Source organism: Narcine bancroftii, chromosome 14, assembly GCF_036971445.1.
Source record: "Narcine bancroftii isolate sNarBan1 chromosome 14, sNarBan1.hap1, whole genome shotgun sequence".
Lineage (NCBI taxonomy): Eukaryota > Metazoa > Chordata > Chondrichthyes > Torpediniformes > Narcinidae > Narcine > Narcine bancroftii.
In genome coordinates, this window is record NC_091482.1 from 47,848,948 (window position 1) to 47,868,629 (window position 19,682).

The 19,682-nt window shown below is 41.4% G+C and overlaps 1 protein-coding gene and 1 long non-coding RNA gene across 11 annotated transcripts in view; one reads left to right on the plus strand and one right to left on the minus strand.

The window, feature by feature from the left end:
• Nucleotides 1-19,682, plus strand: part of LOC138749219 (cortexin domain-containing 1 protein) — a 49,619-nt gene that overhangs the window by 20,194 nt on the left and 9,743 nt on the right. The window contains exons 1-2 of one of the 10 annotated variants that reach the window (XM_069910334.1): nucleotides 835-1,088; nucleotides 4,395-4,585. The exons of 8 other annotated variants lie outside the window; for them this stretch is intronic. The gene's annotated coding sequence lies outside the window, so the exon portion shown is untranslated. Of the gene's footprint in view, nucleotides 1-834; nucleotides 1,089-4,394; nucleotides 4,586-19,682 lie in introns of those variants that run through there. One more of the 10 variants, XM_069910335.1, reaches the window with a different exon arrangement.
• Nucleotides 1-19,682, minus strand: part of LOC138749221 (uncharacterized) — a 28,636-nt gene that overhangs the window by 1,089 nt on the left and 7,865 nt on the right. The window contains exon 3 of the long non-coding RNA XR_011348488.1: nucleotides 6,974-7,057. This is a non-coding gene — a long non-coding RNA (uncharacterized lncRNA). The remainder of the gene's footprint in view (nucleotides 1-6,973; nucleotides 7,058-19,682) is intronic.

The window sequence follows — 19,682 nt, forward strand, 5'->3', positions numbered from 1 at the left end:
TTTAAAGATAATTATAAACAATTTTTGTTTAAGTAACTACTTGCCAATACCTATTGCTACTGGGTTTTGGGGTCCTTTGGGCTCGTAATACCTCCAGTTTCCTCCCATATTCCAGTAGATGAAGTAGTGTAATGGGTGTATTTGGGCAGCATGGGCTCATGGGCTGGAAGGGCCTGTTCCTGTGCTGTATCTCTAAATTTTACAAAAATATATTAATATTAAATTAATGTCCCAAGGAGAGTAGGTGAAAGAAATAACTAATTAATCTGCTTTCATGATGACAAGTGATAAACTTATTTGATCCATGTTAAAGTGTCTTTTACATCTATTTGAAGACATAGCAGGTCTGGAGTCTAACATTCCACCAAAAGGCCAAACCTCAGATAACACAACACTAAGGCTTGATCATGTTCTCACGGCTTTCAGTGAGATTTGAATCTCAAGCCTGAGTTTTAAGCCAGTACTGATAGTTTGCTTGCAGAATGTGTTTAAAAGAATTGCAATTTACAGAGATTAGGTTTAAAAACACAGAAATGCTGGAGAACTCTGCAGGTCTCGCAGAGTCCACAGGAGGTAAAGATTTATCACTGACGCTTTGGGCCCTGAGCCTTTTCTGAAGGGGAGAAGGAAAATTGACACATTTTTTTTCAACAAACCGACACATCCTCCCATTCGACACCGTTGAGGTTTGGGATAAGCACCAAGTTGAAAGACAACTCCCAGCCCAAGCTAATGAGCCAATCAGAAGCGTGGAATCCAAAAATAGGCAGGTGCCACCTCCGTGTCAGAGAAGAGCAGCTGTTAGCGCACTGAAGCAGATCTGTGAGAAGACAAACAGCCTTCAGTTATGGTGCAGACTGGAGCTACTGCTACTGTTCAGAAAGCTCTGTCAGCACTGTATTCTTTGTCCTGTAAAAGGCATGCCTTTTAATCAAGGAAGTCTTCCCATCTTCAACATTAATCCATCAACGGTGGCTGAGTATAATGCCTTCAGCAACTTTACCAACCAATACACTTCTTTTGCTTTTGTTTAACTGGAAAAAGGAGGAGAAATTGTCAGTAACCGATGAGGAATCATTTCCAAAGAGGTGAGTTTGCGATATATTCAGTTGTGATCTCGGCTACACCTCGTAGAATCCTTAGTGGCTGAACAAAAAGGAATTTTAGTTCAGAAGATTACATCTGAGATTTTATCAGATGTTCCTCACAAACGGATGTCACTAAGTAGGTGGTAATTATTGTGGAAATAATTATTATACTAAAACTTGGGAGGGTGATGGAATTTTGTAGACGGGTCATGAAAAATTATTGGTGGTCTTCTGAACCAGGTCAAGTCTGATATTGCCAGTGCTTTCTCCTACTCGCGATTCTTCCAATTACTGAAGAGTTCAGCCAGAGGCAAGATCATGGCACTGGGGCAGCCCGGCTGCACAAGGTAGGAGGTGCAGGAATCGAAAGTGAGGGGAATGGTCAGGTCCTTGTCCAGCCATAAACGTGACTGAACTCATGGTGATTTCTTCCACTCTGGAAACATAGTAAATCGGTCTGTTATCCAATTGATGAAAAATTGCAGCAATGCTGTTGTGCGGAGAGACTTGGAATTGCTTCTGCATGTATCACAAATCGACAGCTTGCGTGCGCAGCAGGTAATCAAGAAGGCAAAGGGGATGTGGACCTTTATTGCTAGAGGGACTGAGTTTAAAAAGCAAGGAGGTTCTGCTGTAACTAGAGTACTAATGAGGCTGCATCTGGAATACTGCATACAGAGGAGGTTCAGCAGGTTGGTTACAAAAATGAGATTGAGTAGCATGGGACTATACTCATTGAACTTTAGTTGGGGGGGGGCTTCTGGAAAATTATGAAAGGAGTAGATAAGGTAGAAACCAAGAGGTTGTTTTCCCCTGGCAGATGATGCTAGAACATACCCTTAAAGTTTCTGGAGGGTATCTGTTCAAGGTGAACTTACCCCTGGTGTCTCCCCTGAGTGCAGGAAAGTTTAAGGGAGATGTCAGAGGTAGGTTTTTCACATGGAGAGTGGTTGGTGGGTGCCTGGAAGGCATTGCCGGAGGTGGTGACAGAGGCTAGTACAACAGGGGCATTCAGAAGACTCTTAGACAGGCACATGGATGTAAGAAAAACCAAGGGTAATGGGTGTGAGGAAGGGAAAAATTAGATGGTTGTGGAATACATTTACATAGGTCAGAACAACATCATGGGCTGAAGAGCCTGTACTGTGCTGTAATGATCCATGTTCAGGGAAGTGGATTTAAGACCGAGATGCTTCTTCCAGAGGGAGTGAATCTGTGGGATTCTCTGGCCAAGGAAGCAGTAGAGCCTGTTTCATTAAATGTATTTATTAGCACATGTTTGAAAATTAGGGGAATTATGGTTCAATGCACTAGATGATCCTATTTCTTATGTTCTTTTGACGTGTTGCCTCCTTGGTGACAGGATCTGGGATGTCAGGTGGTTGCTGAACTTTCCAAAGCGACAAGAGTAAACAGAGTGGCAGAGGTTATGATACATATTAGAATTGACACCAGGGATGGGTAAAATAAGGAATGATGTCGGCCACATGAATTTAGGAAGCTAGGTAGCAGATTAAAAATTAGGACCTCACAAAGGGTGGAATCTCTGGATTATGGCCAGTGCCACATGCTAATGAAAGTAGGATTAGGAAGATAGGAGAGTTGATCAGGTTAATATGTGTAGGAGTGATGGCTTTAGATCTCTTGGTGATTGGGTCTTGTTCGAGAGGGGATGGGTCTTTTACCAACTTTTATCCTTGGTGATCGAGCCTAGTTATCCTTGGTGATTGGGTCTAGTTGGATGGGCCTTCAACCAGCTTTTATCTTTGGTGATTGGGTCTGGTTGGAGAGGGGATGGGCCTTTTACCAGCTGGGCTACATCCTTGCAGGGAGGTTTGCTAAATGGTGATGGGAAAGGGTTGAACTAATTTGGCAGGAAATGGGGCAGAGATGTAAAGTTGAAGGGAAGTACAAGCAAAGAAAGAAAGCAAGCTATGTCATTTTCAGTACTCAGAGTAGAAGTGGATACAAAAAGCCACGTGGAATGGATGGAAGGGAAAAATTCATCTATTTTAATCCCGTGTCTGATTGATAAGGCAGGTGAACTTAAAGCAGTGGTTTTCAAACATTTTCTTTCCACCCAGAATACCACCTTAAGCAATCCCTTACTAACCACAGAGCACCGATGGCATACGGAATGCTGAAAGTGGAATGTGAGTTTCAGGGGAAGTTTGAAAACCACTGACTTAAAGCACGTGGGAATACGATATAGCCGTCACGGAGACATGGAAGGGCTGGATTGACATTCCAAAATATGGACTCCTCTCACCTGATGGACTGAGGGTGTGAAGATAAGACTTGGGTTACAGAATGATATTAATCATTTGGAAAGATGGAAAATGAAATTTAATCCTTTGAGGTGAAGCACAGTGGATGGACTAGCAAGGATAGTATTAGGTGAGTAATAAGGTCCTAGAGACTATTGAGGAACAGATTGACCTTAATATACAAGTCCGTGGATCCCTATTGTTGGCAGCCACGTAGATATAGTGGGGAAGAGGCCATTCAGGATACCTGCCTTCATTAATGGAACAGGGAGGTTATGCTACAACTTTATAGAACATTGGTTAGGTCTCAGCTGGAGTACTCTGTACCATTCCTCTCATGCCATTCTGGCCATCACACCAGAAGATGGGTTGTGATTGCCCTCAAAAGGCTGCACAGGGATTCACTCAGGTGTTGAAGGAGGGGGTATTTTAGAACAAACCTTCAGGTAGATTGATTTGGTTCTTGTTTCCGTAGGGCAGAGGAGCCTGAGGTAGGACCTCATAAATGTGGGGGGTATTGATGGGGTAGATAGCAGTAAACCTTTCCTCATTGCAGAGCTAACTAAAACTAACATTTTGTATTAAAGAGTGGGGGAGGGGTGTTGTCTGAGCGAAAACCTTGTCTCCTGGGACACTGCCTGAGTGAAGTGTGGAGGCCGTGTATCTCTCAACAGTTAAGCAGTAACTGGATGAGCACTTACATTGTCATGGCTTAGAAAACTACAAATCAAGGGCTGGTAAATGTGATTCATGTGGATGGGAACTTGATGGTCAATATGGGCCTGATAAGCTGAAGGGCCCTCCTGTACTGTTTGACTCCATAACAATGTCTAATTCCTTTAATAAATTTATTGATTTTGGAGAAGAAATTTCCTCATCTTAAGTCCACACGATTGGCCTCTCCTTTCACTGTGACCCGTGGTTCCAGGTCTCCTCACCTCGGAGGGATATCAGTTCAGTCGTCTTGGAATTTTGTAGGCTTGTGGGTGATTGCCTCTTAAGTGAACATAAGCCTTGTTGACTCGCTTTCTTTTCATAGGCTGGCCCTATCATCACAGTCTGGCAAATCCTTGCTGAACTCCCTCCATAACAAGGACATCCTACCTCAGATGAGGAGACCAACATTGAACACTGGACTCAAGATGTGGTCTCTTCGAGGCTTTGTAGGACTGAGGCAAGATATCTACGTTTTTGGTTCCTCTTGCAAATCTTCTAGCTCTGAGGAGCAAGGTACAATATTCCTTCCTGATTTTCTGTTGTACCTCCATGCTTACCTTCAGCAGGGAAGCCAGGTCTTGTCACACCTCCCTCTTGCCCAGTCCTTCACCATTCTGATAATAATCTGCCTTCCAGTTTTGGCACCTCATCGGAGAACCTCGCATTTATCCATGTAACGCTGCACGTCCCCACTCCTTCAATCTATCCAAATCAGCCAATCCTCAAGGTTCACTCTCCCACTCAACTTTGTGTCATCTGTAGGCTTGGAGGTATAGTACTCACCCAAAATATAACCATTATCGTGAATAGCTGGGATCCAGGCATGAACCATATGGTACCCCACTTATCACTTCCTGCCAATTTGAAGAAGATTTATTTCTATAGGAGAAGTTCAAAAATCCGGATGCAAGAAATCTGGTCCACCCTCGAATTCAGACTTTTCAAAAACTCTCAAACTTTTTTAATTTAGCAGGTTTCTGTGTGCCTAAGCGCCACAGATGCACAGAGGGATTTTAAAAATGTTTCTTTAAAACTGCTTGTTTTGATAAATGAAGCACGCGGTATTTGCTGTTGAATCAACTATCAGCATGTGCCTGTTTGTCTCTTCTTTATTCCTCCTTAAATTTGAATTTGAAAATCTGAAAATCCGAACCAACCCAATCCCTGAGCAGTCTGGATTTTCAGACCTACTGTACCCTTTGTTTTCTGTTGGCCAACCATTTCTCTTGGCATATCAGTACCTAATCCCATATACCTTATAACCCTAACTGCATGCTAATTCCTAATGAAAAGCTTTATGAATGTCCAAGAGCATCCTTCATCCATTCTTCTTGATACAAGTTGAATTAAAGATGGAGAGAAACAGTTAACATATTTATATGATGCCTTTTGAATCCTAGGATTCCCTTGAGTTCTTCCTAGCAATGATAGTCCATTACTAATACAGGTTTAATAATTGTATCTCTAGACTCAAAGTGGCTTCTTCCCCTCTGCCATTAGACTTCTGAACAGAATCAGAATTTATTGTCATGAACAAGCCACGGAATTCAGTGTTTTGCGGCAGCAAACATTCATATTATGAACCACCTTACAACGATCATGTAAAAAATATACATAAAAGGTAGTGCACGAAAACTAAGGCAGTGTCTCTGGTTCATTCATTATTCAGGAATCTGATGGCAGCAGGGGAGAAGCTGACCCTGTGCCACTGAGTGCTCGTCTTCAGGCTCCTGGACCTCCTTCCCAATGGTAGCAGAGTGAAGAGGGCATGGCCTGGGTGGTGGGGGTCTTTGAGAATAGAGGCTACTTTTTTTAAGACATCGCTTTATGTTGATACCTTTGATGGAGTAAAGTCTGGTGCCTGTGATGTTGCAGGCTGAGCTCACCACCCTCTGGAGTTTTTTCTTGTCTTGATATTTGATGCCTCCATGCCAGGCAGTGATTCAACCAGCCAGAATGCTCTCCACGGTCCACCTGTAGATTTGGTGACATACTGAATCTCGTCAAGCACCTCACAAAGTATAGCCGCTGGCGAGCCTTCTTTATGATTGAATCAGCATGGAGGCTCCAGGAGAGATCCTCCGAGATGTTGACTCCCAGAAATTTGAAGTTCTTGACTACTACTACCACCACTGAGCCCTCGACGAGGACTGGGTCGTGTTCACCTGACTCCCACCATCATCCACAAACAGACACTGAACTCATAGACACTACTTCATTTTTTTTCTCTTTCTTGCACTCATTATTTCATTTTAAATATTGTACTTATCGAACCATAATTTACAGCAAATTTGCACCTGTAATATACAACAGCAAATTTCTGATTCTGAATTCTGCTCTGCATCTTCAATGCAACTAATTATTTTTCTTACCTGACCATCTTTTTTTGTGGTGGGGAGTGGAATGCAGGCTGCGTTTAAAACAATTGTTAGTAATTTTCTAGATTGACATACCTTTACTGAAAATATCATTTCACCCTTGAATGAACCAGTAGTGCTCTACCTTGGTATCAGATGATAATTTGTTCATGGTCATCAAATGGCAGCCTCCTAATATACATTCTTGTAAGAATTTTTAACAGCGTCCAAATGGCACAGACAACATTTAGTGCCGAGAAGAGATTAATCATAAATTTGACAGTGAATGGAAGGAAAAGGAATACATTTTGATTGTTTTTGCGTTTATATCCTGTCAAATGTTGAACACAGTTAAATGTTGTGTATCAGAACTTATTAATTGAAATCAATGTTCCGTGGCATGAAGACTCTTGTAGTACGTTCCTCCATTCTCATTTAATGATTGATTATTCTGGTGACTTTCTCTCAGATAGATCTGAAAGGATGATTATCCGCGGTAAAATGTGGTGCTCACTGTTCACTACCTAAATGCAGCATTACTCACCACTTGTCCCCATGTTTTAAATTATCGTAAGGAGGTTTCTTCTCACAGTCTGAGTGTCCTTTGATGTTAGACGTCTGCTGGGTGCTTACAATAAAACAAATGGAAGATCTGGTTAAAAGATTAAATTAACATTGCGGATTTTGTGCCTTGGTCCAAATTGCAAGAAATTTAAAGAGACAATGTTTACACAGGCACAAGTTGAGAAGAATGAGAGGTGGCTTTATTGAAACCTGTGAGTTTCTGAGAGCGATCGGCAAGCTGGAATGGGGAGGAGGATCAGTGGAGGTATCTCATATGAGGGCAGAGGAGACAGTGTCTCAGTTCAAGAAGAATTTTGGAATTCTTTTGGAAACTGGAATTTTCTCTCCTAAATAAGCAAAGGGGGCAGAATCACTGCATGCACACAAAGCAGAGACTTTCATGTTTAAACCACAAGGGTCCAATACAGATGAGTCCCCAGTAGTGGGCATGGATGCGTTGGGTTGAATGTTCTATGCTGCGTAACCCCTCTGTCTCTAGGTGCGTGGGGAAAGTAGTGTTGAACCCAAGATTGGATGAGCCATGATCTTCTTGAAGTGTGGAGTAGGATCAAGGAGCAGACACACCAAAACCTTCTGTTTCTTAGAACCATCGAACCACAGCAAAGAAACATGCTCTTTGGCCCATCTAGCTTGTGCCACAGATGAGTTATCCATTGCCGAAGAGTCAAACTTGAACTTGATAGAGCTTATCATCAAGATAATTATCACCTGGCGAACAACGTTCTCCGGTCCTCGGTGCAAAAACATGCAAACTGTGGTGAACTGCTGCATTCCTGATGATCTAGTTCCGCCCCATCCTCTGACTATACCCTCCCTCTTTTGACCTTGTATAAAGGCTCTAAAACCTTGACCTTCCCCAGAAAGCCCGGGTCACAGCACAGGATGAGACAGCTGTCCATTGTGAATGAAAGCTTGTAAATCAGACTTAGTCTCTCGAGTTATTTACTGTGCGTCACGAACAGCCATCCAGATATAACACACATACAGACAAATGCAGTATGTATATACATACAGTGCCCTCCTTAATGCTTGGGGCAAAGATACTTTTTTCATTGAATTGCCCCTGTGCTCCACAGTAAAATTTGTAATCAAACAATTATACTTTTTTCATTGAATTGCCCCTGTGCTCCACAGTAAAATCTGTAATCAAACAATTCACATGTTATTAAAGTGCACATTCCAGATTTTATTCAAGGTTATTTGTGTTCATTTTGGTTTGACCACGTAGAACTTACTGCATTTTTTATACATAGTCCCCTCATCTCACAATAATGTTTGGGGCATTTGTCTTCAAAGGTATTTGTGATTACTCAGGTATGTTTAATTGCTTCATTGGTGCAGGTATAAGAGAGCTAGGCTTGCTTCTAAGCTTTTGATCACCTTTGGAGTCTATAGTTGCCATTTTTAAATATGAGGACCAGAGTTGTGTCAATGAAAGTCAAAGAAGCACATTATGAGGCTGAGAAAACAAGAATAAAACAGGAAGAGACATTACCAACTCTTTGGAACATCATTAAGAAGAAAGTGGGTACTGGTGAGCTCAGTAATAGCAAAGGGACTGGTATTCCAAGGAAGACGTTCACTGCCAATAAAAGAAGAAATGAAGAAACGACCCCGAACGTATGTCCGACAGATCAGAAACACTTTCAGGATGCAGGTGTGGACATACCATTGACAAATGTCTGCAGAAGATTTCATAAAAAGAAATAAAGAGGTTACACTGATGTTTCACGGGGATGTACAAGGTCCTAAATGAATATTTACAGACATGAAAGCTAGGGAACTCAGGGAAATGATGTCTTGAAGAGATCCCACATTTCAGAAGAGAAGATGCTCTAAGTATTAAGATGCATCAAGGGAGATAAATCCCACAACATTGTGGGAAGCTGGGGGAGAAATTGCAGGAGCTCGGTCAGAGACACTTGCATCATCTTCAGGTATGGGTGGAAGACTGGATGGTGGCTAATGTTTTGCCTTTATTTTATAAACAGCTGCAAGGACAAACCAGGGAACTACAGGCAAATGAGCTTAACTTTAGTCATGGGTTCGTTACTGGAGAGAATTCTGAGAGAAAGGATCTATGTGTAGTTGGAAAGGCAAGGACTGTTAGGAATAGTCAACATGGCTTTCTGGGTGGGAAATAGTGTCCTCGTAAAGTTGATTGAGTTTTTTTGAAGTTGTGACCAAGAAAATTGATGAGAGCAGGGTGTTGTTGACATGGACTTTACCGAAGGTCTCGCATGCCAGGCTTATCTGAAAGGTCAGATCTTATGGGATCCAGGCTGAGGTGGCCAATTGGATACAGAATTGGCTTGAGACTTGGACCCAGTGGGTGATAGTAGATCAATCTGTTACTCAGATTGGAGGCCTGTGTCCTGTGGTGACTTGTAACGATTAGTGCTGGGTCTGCTGTTGTTATCTATATTAACGTCTGGGATGACAATGTAGTTTGCACAATTAGTACATTTGTGGATGTCAAAGGAATTAGCAACATAGTGGGACAGTGCGCCAAGTAATGGCAGATGATATTTAACTTGGACAGGGTGAGGTGTTGCACTTTGGTAGGTTAAACCATGGCAGGACTTACACAGTGAATGTTTGGCCTCTGGGGTAGGGAGACTCAGGGGTATAGGTAGGTAGTTCCTTGAAACTGGCAATTTTTTAAACTAAAAATATATTTTATTCACAATAAATTATTTACAAACAAGAAAACCGTTCAAGACTTTTTACATTCATGTCAGTCATATCTATACATTCTCCTCAAAGTACATTGTTACATTGTTCACTCATTGCATTGTTACCACCACTGTGGCACCTTGTCCTTTCTACACATTGTCATTAGACATGCCTTGTCTAGAAAAAAATTACTTACAAACAAGGAAATCACCCAAGTCTTTTTATACTCATACATTCTCATCGACTTACATATGTTCTCTCAATACCCGGTGACCAGCACTGTGGCAGCTTGTCGTTTCTCTCTTCGAGTGGTAATACAGATAAGCGGGTGGTGAAGAGGCCATTAGGCAACACTGGCCTTCATTGGTCAAGGCGCAGGGACAATCTGCTACACTGGTGCAGTATGTTGATGACTTGGAGCAGTGTGCGCAGTTTAGGTTATCCAGGTACAAAAAAGAGATTTTTGAAATGGAAAGGAAGCAGAAAAGATTCACGAGAATGTTACCAGGACTTAGAGGATTGAAATATAATGAGAGACTGGATAGGTTGTTTTTTCCCTTTCTCCTTGCCCCTCCCCTCCCACCTAGAGAGCCTTATGGACGCTTATAAAGTCATGAAGGGCATAGATAGTCTTTTTTTTTCCCAGGGTAGGTGTAGTAAACCACTGTCATGGCTGCTGCCAGCTGGACACGCCTCCCGAGACTGATCCTACCCATAGCTCTTTACAGGCTACCCATTCTACTCTGCCTCGATTCGTCAATGACGTTGACGGCTGTTCTATGGTTAATAAAAGCCTGGAAGTTTCACAACTTAGGGAAATCTTAAAATCTCACCATTTTAGGAGAGATTGAAAAGGGATCTGAGAATCTCCTTCATTACATGGAGAGGTCATGGGACGAGCTGCTAGAGGAAGTATTTGAAGCGGAGACAATTTTAAAATTCCAAAAACATTTCGGCAGGTACGTGGAAAGGAAACGTTTAGGGCGGTTTTGCTAAATGCAGACAAATTGGACTAGTTTGGTCAGCATGGACAAGTTGGGCTGAAAAGTCTGTTTCCCTACTGTGAATCGATGACTCTAAAATGTGGAAGACATGTGATTGTCCGCCAAGGAGATGACAAGACAAACCCAAGTGATTTTTAAAAAAGCCATTTTAACATGTACTCACTGTTGTAACGTTGATAATCAAATTATTCCACTTACACTATGATATATGTTAGCATTCTCTCCAATAATAACAGCCCCTCTTACCAATATGTGACTGGCGGGACTGCAAGTTTTCAGTTCTCCTTAGATACAAGCACATGGAATATGTTATGATATGTTAATTGCAGGTTGTAAAATCCTGCAAAATTAACATCAAATACTGCAGAAATTATTCGCCAATTTGTAACCAAGAACAGAGTCTGTGTGTGGCAAATTGCTATAACTTTTGAAACAATTTTTGTCACTTCACCATTAAGATGACTTAAACCAAAACCCACGAAAGGAGATGATGGTGATACCAAGGAAATGCTGTTACTTGGAAATCAGACGTTTCGTTGACATTAGGAAGTTGACAAGCAGAGATTCAAAGATGTGTTCCTTCAGGAAAAAAATTACATATAATCAGAGGGGTAAATATTCTGTATTTTTACAGATTTGGAGCCTGTATCCTTGAATAATGGGATTTTTTTAATTTAGTAATCCACAATAATGAAAACAGTATGTTTTACATACATAAATTCATATATATAGTGACATTTTCTATTTTGTCCCATTCCTCCTCCCTCTTCTCCCCCCATAATTAAACCCAAGAGTTGTTATCAGGTTATTACCAATTTTTGTTGACTTGACAGATAATATTATATTCAGTAACATACATTATACCTTTAAGAGTTGAAGGTTTGAATCTGGCAATCACCAATGCACTTTGTATATAGTTCCCAGATTTTTTTAAATTGTCCAAAATAATTTCTTAAATGATAGGTTATTTTTTCTAATATTGGGATGTACCAGCGCTGTATTTTCAAAGATGTTTCCATTTTCCAAATTGTCGCTATGTATTTTTTTTCTGCTGGTAAAGCAATCGTAATAAATTGTTTTTGAGATCTTTCCAATTTTAACTGTAAGTCTTTATCATTTTTATTACTTAATAGAAAATTTTTTGGATCTTTAGGTATTTTAATTTTTGTTATTTGATTTAATTCATCCCAGAATTTTACTTTCTCACACGTCCAAATTGAATGTAGTATTGTAGCAATTTCTTTACAGCAGAAGCAATAATCTGATAATGTGGGATTCCATTTTTTTAATTTTGGAGGTGTAATATATAATCTATGTAACATTATATTGTTTCATACGAAATCAAGTATTTATTGTATTTATCACAATACCATTACATAGGTCAGACCAAGTTTCATTTTTTAAATCTTCTTTCCAATGTTGTTTTGATTTGTACATTTCTTTATCATTTTTATTATTTTGTAATTTAATATACATATTTGTAATAAATGTTTTAACTATCAATGTGTCTGTAATTATATATTAAAAACAGCTTGATTCAGGTCGCTCCTTAAACTTGTTCCCATCTCCTCCTTTAAATATATTTTAAATTGTTAATAAGAAAATTGTGTCATTCAATATTTCATATTTATCTTTAAATTGATCAAATGTCATTAAAATATTACCCCAAAAAAATCTTTGATTCTTTTAATTTCTTTTCTTGTCCATGAATAATGGGATTAAAATTATAAATAATTCCTTCGAGTCCTCCAGACCAGTGAAGTCTTCCCTTAAAATGAGTAACTTTTATTTTAGAAGAATGTTTTTTTGGATCTTTAAGCATCTTCTGAAGCAATCCAATTCAATATATAACTATGTTATATATTTTAGTAAATAGTTTTTTTTTTGTGGGGGTAGTAGGGGGTGGGAGGCAGAGATTAGTTGGGATATAGATGGTTTTATTAAAAATTCTAGACATGAGATCCTAAGGGGCTTGACCGGGTAAATGTTGAGTTTTTGCCAGTGGGAGAGTCTCGTACAAGGGGACACAAGTACAAAATAAGGGGCCCATCATTTCAAACTGAATTTTTTTTCTTGCAGAGAGTGGCGAAACTCTGGAAATACTCGAAGTGGAGGCGGTTATATATTTGAAAATTTGAGCTATTGAGGTTTCTGGCACAGAAAATGAGTTGAGTTCCCAGCATAGATCAGTCATGACTCTATAGAGTGGTGAGGCAGACTTGAGAGGGATCAAGAGGTCTACTTCTGTGTCTATTGTGTTCTTGAGAAGGAAGCAAAATGTCTCTCAAACTGGGTGCCTTGCCTGAATCTCTTCTTCACAAGTTCAAGGGCATTGTCTCTAAGGTAGACACTGACCTGACACCAAAGCACATGTGGTGAGACACAGTTCTGTTAATTATCTTCTGATTCTTCCCATAAGCACACAAGAGTAAGATCTCCAAGATGGGGTGCGTGTCTCAGATCTTTTACGTTACAGCAAACCCTTGACAGTATACAGAACACAAACCAGTCCTGTCAGAAAGCTGGGGAGAATGACAATGCAGCTCACCGCGGCTGAGATGACATGTCCACTTAATTTAGATTCTTAATTTGGAAACATGAAAGCCTTCACATGACTGAATCAAATGCCATCTGATCTCCCCGTGTGGAAGTGACTCAAAGCCTCCGAACCACTTTCCCTAATGACAGGTCATGGGTGTCAAATATAATTTCCCATTAAAGTGCTAATGCAGTTGCCATGGTTGCAGCCTCTTGGGGACCATGATAGCATTCTAATTATAACTGCAGCCATAAACTAGCAACCAGGCATATCACGACTTGAAAAGAATGGGAACTTCTGAGCGCATGAATTATTGGTTTGATTAAAGAGTATTGGCATCAAATTGCTGATATAAGCAAAGATTTAGGAGAGATGTCAGTGAGTGCTAACAAAAAAAATCCAGACAAAATGTCATGATATTCTCTTTGGCGCAATAGTTTTCCTGAGTGTAGTTGAACTGAGCCAGTGCAAGGACTCTGGAAGGTGGCCATTTCCCTTCTTCCCATCTGGGGGAAGTTACCTCATACTGCTTGCATTTGTAACAATGCAGGAAGTGTTTCAGCAATGCGTTACGTTTAACAGCAGGCCGAGGAAATCCTTTCTGATAAACAGTTTATAATCTCAAACAATCAATAAAGATTGCTCTAAAGCTTGTATGGGTGGGAAGAATGTGTTGGGGAGTGGGAGGGGCATCTCGTATTAATGTCTTGCACATTCACTCCCTCCATCGGCAGCGCAGCATTGCTCTGGTGTACATTGTCAACAGGATGCATTGCAGCATCTCGCCCGAGGCGTCTCCTTAATCTATGACCTTCCCCAACTGGAAGGGACGAGGGCAGAAGGTGCAGGGGAACACTAACCCCACCAGGCCATGCACTGATCTGGGTTGGACATAGATTGCTGCTGTTTTGCAGTTGCTGTGTCAAAAATCCGATCCCTGCACAAAATAGCATCGCGAGTGAACTTACACCACACATAGACCTTCTTGACAGCAGTTTTGAATGGGCAGAAAATGCGGGTCTTGTTGAACCCACATCCGAGTGTTACTCTCATAAATGCCATTCTGTCTCTCTCCGTGCCACACAAGGAGCTGATCATTCCGATTAGGAGTCTGTCGTTTTCATCTAATGCCCAAGTTCCCAAAATCTGTTGTCTGTCAGCTACACAAAGCAGATAGATTTCAATGCCCATCACATCCAGTCAGAATTTCATCCACCTATTAGAGTAAATTTCTCAACTTAAATTGGATCAGTGTTTTATATTTAATAAGTCATTCTTTTAATAAGATTATGCAGAATGGTTATTTATTTATTACAGGACACATGTATGCTGTTATAGTTGTACTTTTAAAATGACCTCTGCGAAAACATTGCTGTTTACAGGTACTGATCTATGTAGTTCTTTCTTTTTAAATGGACAAAGCAAATACTGTAATTTATTCCAAAGGTCCACTCTATTTCCCAGAGTTCTGCTCTCACTCCTTTCCATAACCACAAGGTTCCTTTTCGTCCCCATTTTCAATCCCAGTCATCCCATTTTCAATGTATGATCTTGCCCCCTCTGACATCTCCAGCTCACCGCCCTCTCTCCTCACCTTCCACCATTCCAAATGGACCACCCCTCCGAGGCATGGCCTTCCCCGGTCTTGAATCTGACAGCCTTGTGCTCCTCTTTGCTATCTGAATATTATCTATTGCCAGGGAGATTTGGCCAAAAGGACTGTAATGATAGACAATAGGTGCAGGAGTAGGCCATTCAGCCCTTCGAGCCAGCACTGGTATCCAGCGTGGTTTTTTGTTGCATCAGTTTGCAGGCAAGGCTTCATCTGTTTTATGCAGTTCATGGAGATTCAACAGAAAAATCTGCAAACACAGGCCTGAATTTTCCCTTATTATCACCAGTGGGGTCACCAGATGCAACAAAAACCTAAAACTGGCCATCATGATATCAAGAGAGAAGAGCGAATAAAACACGGAAGTCCGCAGACGCCGTTACTGAAGTAAAAACACGATGCTGGAGAAACTCAGCAGGTCAAGCATTATGTAGCAAAGAGGTGGAAAATTTTGTGAAGTGGTGCGAGTGTAACAACCTGAGTCTCAACGTGGACAAGGTGAAGGAGATGATCACGGACTTCAGGAGAACCAGGAATGACCACCCTCCACTACACATCAACAACTCTGTAGAGGAGAGTGTGGAAAGCACCAAGTTCATTGGAGTTCAATTATTGTGGATCTATCGTGACCTATCGTGGATAGTCAACATCTCCTCACTTGTCACACATCAGTAACTGCACTTCCTGAGAAGACTGAAGTGGGCAAGGCCACCGGGCACCCTCATGTCAACCTTCTACAGGAGCTCTATGGCTGGCTGCACCACTGTGTGGTACAGTTGCTGCAGATAAATGGATTGCCCATCAATCCAGAGGACCCTAAGAGTGGCAGCGAGGATCACTGGCGTCTCCCTCCCCTCCCCATCAGCGTGATCTACCGGGATTGTTGTCTGAAGAGGGTGCACAAAATCATTGAGGACCCCTTCCTCCCTACAGACAACATCTTTCAGCTGGTTCTGTCGGGCAAGAGATACAGGAGGATCAGAGCCAGCACCACCAGGCTGAGGAACCGTTTCTTCCCACAGGCAGTGAGAATGCTGAACGACCAAAGGAACTGTTCACACTGACCCTCCGAGACCCTCATATTCATGAAGCAATATTTATTTATTTGTTTGTATTGATGAAATACTTGACCTGCATATGTATTGTTTGTCTGTATATGTGTTACATCTGGTTGTATGTCTGCGTGAACCGGAGAACGCTGCTTCGTCGGGTTGTACTTGTGCATTCAGATGACAATAAACTTGACTTGAACAAACCTTCTGAGCCAGAGCCCTTCATCAAATTATGGGCAAAACGTTTGCAGGAGCCTGAATAAAATGGTGGGGGAGGGGCAAGGGGTGGAGTTCAGGCCCACACCCAAGAAATAATAGGTGGGAGGGCACAGCAGTAAAGAGGGAGAGGGAAGATGGCTCTGTGAATGGAGAGGGGAGGGGTGGAGAGCTGGAGGAAATGAGGCAGAGAGGGAGAATGGGGAGCAATCTTGCAGAAACCAGAGAATCAATGTTAATGCCACCCGGTTGGAGAGGGCCCGGATGGAATATTAGGGGTTGTTCCTCCAAATTACAGGGAAGCTTGGTTGGAGGCCATGGACAAGCATGTCAACATGGGAGTAAGAAGCAAAATCGAAATGGTTGGGCAATGGGACGTCCCTGTCACTGATGCAGACAGATGCTCAGCGCAATGATGTCCCAGTCTCTCCAACGTAGAGAAGGCCATAACTGGGGAGCAGCAGATGCTGTAAATGTTAACAAATCGAAAGAAGTATTTGATTGATACTTTAAATCATGTTCATCAATGTAAATACTTTTAAAAAGTGATTATGAATCAATAATCACTTCTGAATGTACTAAAGTATTGAATTCAAATTGCTTTTCAATAAAGCACAAAGACCGTTGTAAGATTTCAAGGCCCCTCTGATTTACTGCGTTATTCTTGGCTTAAAATGTAGTTTGAGTGCCAGTAATGATCTGGCACGTAAAGATAATGCTACATTAATCCAGAGCCTGCCATTTGATGTTGTCCTTTTGAGAGGGGCTTCATCAGCTGGGCGATTGATTAGTTTGAAAGCATTAGTGGCAATTTCACTAACATTTGCAGAAAATGCATCTGGTTGTTGTGGAGAGTCGAGTTGTTTTGTGCGATAGGTTGTGGGGGGGGGGGGTGAGGTGGAGGCCTTAGCCATTGTGGGCTTGGCTGCTCCACTGAGTGAAGTTGGCATAGTGACTGAGCAGGAATGTTTGAGTACAATTTAAAATGATGGCAAGAACTGTGGCTTTGTAATGTTTGCTCTGTGCATTCACCTCTGTTCTGTTCAAACAAAGCCGAACCTCTTGGCCTCTCATTACAATGAAGATTGACCATCACCCAGGCTGGCTGGGGTCGGCAGTTCATTACTTAAATTCTGCAAGGTGGAAGAAGGCCATTTGTTCCATCAAAAAAGTCCTCTTCCTCTCATTCCCCTTAACTCTTTTGCAACTTATTGGAGTGAAGCACGAATGTCTGCAGACAGAGACTGTAGTAAAAATGCACACACATGCTCCAGTATTTCTGTGTGTTTATATCTGCAACTTATTCACTCTCGACAATATTTGGGTGATGTCTTTTAACATGTCAGCTGCTTTTCTAATGCAGCGGGAAGTGTAGATGGAGTCAGTGGAGGGGAGGGCAATTTGTGTGATGGTCTGAATTATGTGCGCTACTCTGTGTGGTTTTTCAAGGATTTGGATGGACCAGTTCCAGTCCCACGTGGTGATACATCCTGACTGAATGCTTTTTTTTAATATAGTTTATTTAAAATTTAAAATCACAAAATAAACATTGACAATATTTCAAATTCAATCCAAATACATGTGGTATATATATATCTATATAGATATATATATATATGTGTGTATATATATAGATATATATATATATATCTATATATATATGTGTGTGTGTGTATGTGTATATATATATATGGAGGACCTCAGTTTTCTTCAGGCTGACTTCCAGGCCAAACATTTTGGCAGTTTCCGCAAAACAGGACGTCAAGCGCTGAAGAGCTGGCTCTGAATGGGCAACTAAAGCGGCATCGTCTGCAAAGAGTAGTTCACGGACAAGTTTCTCTTGTGTCTTGGTGTGAGCTTGCAGGCGCCTATGATTGAAGAGACTGCCATCCGTGCGGTACCGGATGTAAACAGTGTCTTCATTGTTTAGGTCTTTCATCAGCCAGCTCCCCACCATGACTACCAGCCCCCCCACATCTCCATCGGGCACACAAAACTCAAAACGGTCAACCAGTTTACCTATCTCGGCTGCACCATTTCATCAGATGCAAGGATCGACAATGAGATAGACAACAGACTCGCCAAGGCAAATAGCGCCTTTGGAAGACTACACAAAAGAGTTTGGAAAAACAACCAACTGAAAAACCTCACAAAGATAAGCGTATACAGAGCCGTTGTCATACCCACACTCCTGTTTGGCTCCGAATCATGGGTCCTCTACCGGCATCACCTACGGCTCCTAGAACGCTTCCACCAGTGTTGTCTCCGCTCCATCCTCAACATTCATTGGAGCGCCTTCATCCCAAACGTCGAAATACTCGAGATAGCAGAGGCTGACAGCATCGAGTCCACGCTGCTGAAGATCCAGCTGCGCTGGGTGGGTCACGTCTCCAGAATAGAGGACCATCGCCTTCCCAAGATCATGCTATATGGCGAGCTCTCCACTGGTCACCGTGAGAGAGGTGCACCAAAGAGATACAAGGACTGCCTAAAGAAATCTCTTGGTGCCTGCCACATTGACCTCCGCCAGTGGGCTGATATTGCCTCAAACCGTGCATCTTGGTGCCTCACAGTTCGGCGGGCAGCAACCTCCTTTGAAGAAGACCGCAGAGCCCACCTCGCTGACAAAAGACAAAGGAGGAAAAACCCAACACCCAACCCCAACCAACCAATTTTCCGCTGCAACCGTGTCTGCCTGTCCTGCATCGGACTTGTCAGCCACAAACGAGCCTGCAGCTGACATGGACATTTACCCCCTCCATAAATCTTCGTCCGCGAAGCCAAGCCAAAGAAGATATATATATAGATATATAGATATATATATCTATATATATATATCTATATATATATCTATATATAAAAGAGAAAGAAAAGAAAATAAGATAGAAGAAACCTCCTACTACTCCTCCCTCCAACCCTCTACAAATGCAATAAAAGATAAAAAGTACAGAGCAAGAGAAACACAACAGGAGTACTTAACTTTTTGGTATCTTCTACACACACACACACACACACTCACACACACACACACACACACACACACACACACACACACACACACACACACACACACACACACACACACACACACACACACACACACACACACACACATATATATATGGAGACCTATAAGAGAAAGGGAATGTTTGAGATTCATTTGAATATTAATACCCATATTTTGTAAATATGGGCATCATATTTATGCCATCTCTCCATTCCCAATTCAATATATGACTTTCAAACTATAGCAATACATTTTCTGGCTATTGCCAAAGCAATTTGAACAAATTTCACTTGATACATATTCAATTTTAATTTAGATTTAACCCCTCTAATATCTCCCAAAATAGCATTGGATCCTGTGGGAATTTTACCCTGTTAGTCGTTCTAATAAATTACCTATTTCAAACCAAAATGTTGAATGGAGAAGTGTACCAACTTCTTGTCCACATCTAAAACATAAATCTGAATAAATATTATTCATTTTACATAAGTTTTGTGGGCTCAAATATGAATAAAATTAAATTGAAACAGCCTATATCTCACATTTATTGTACTTTGCATAC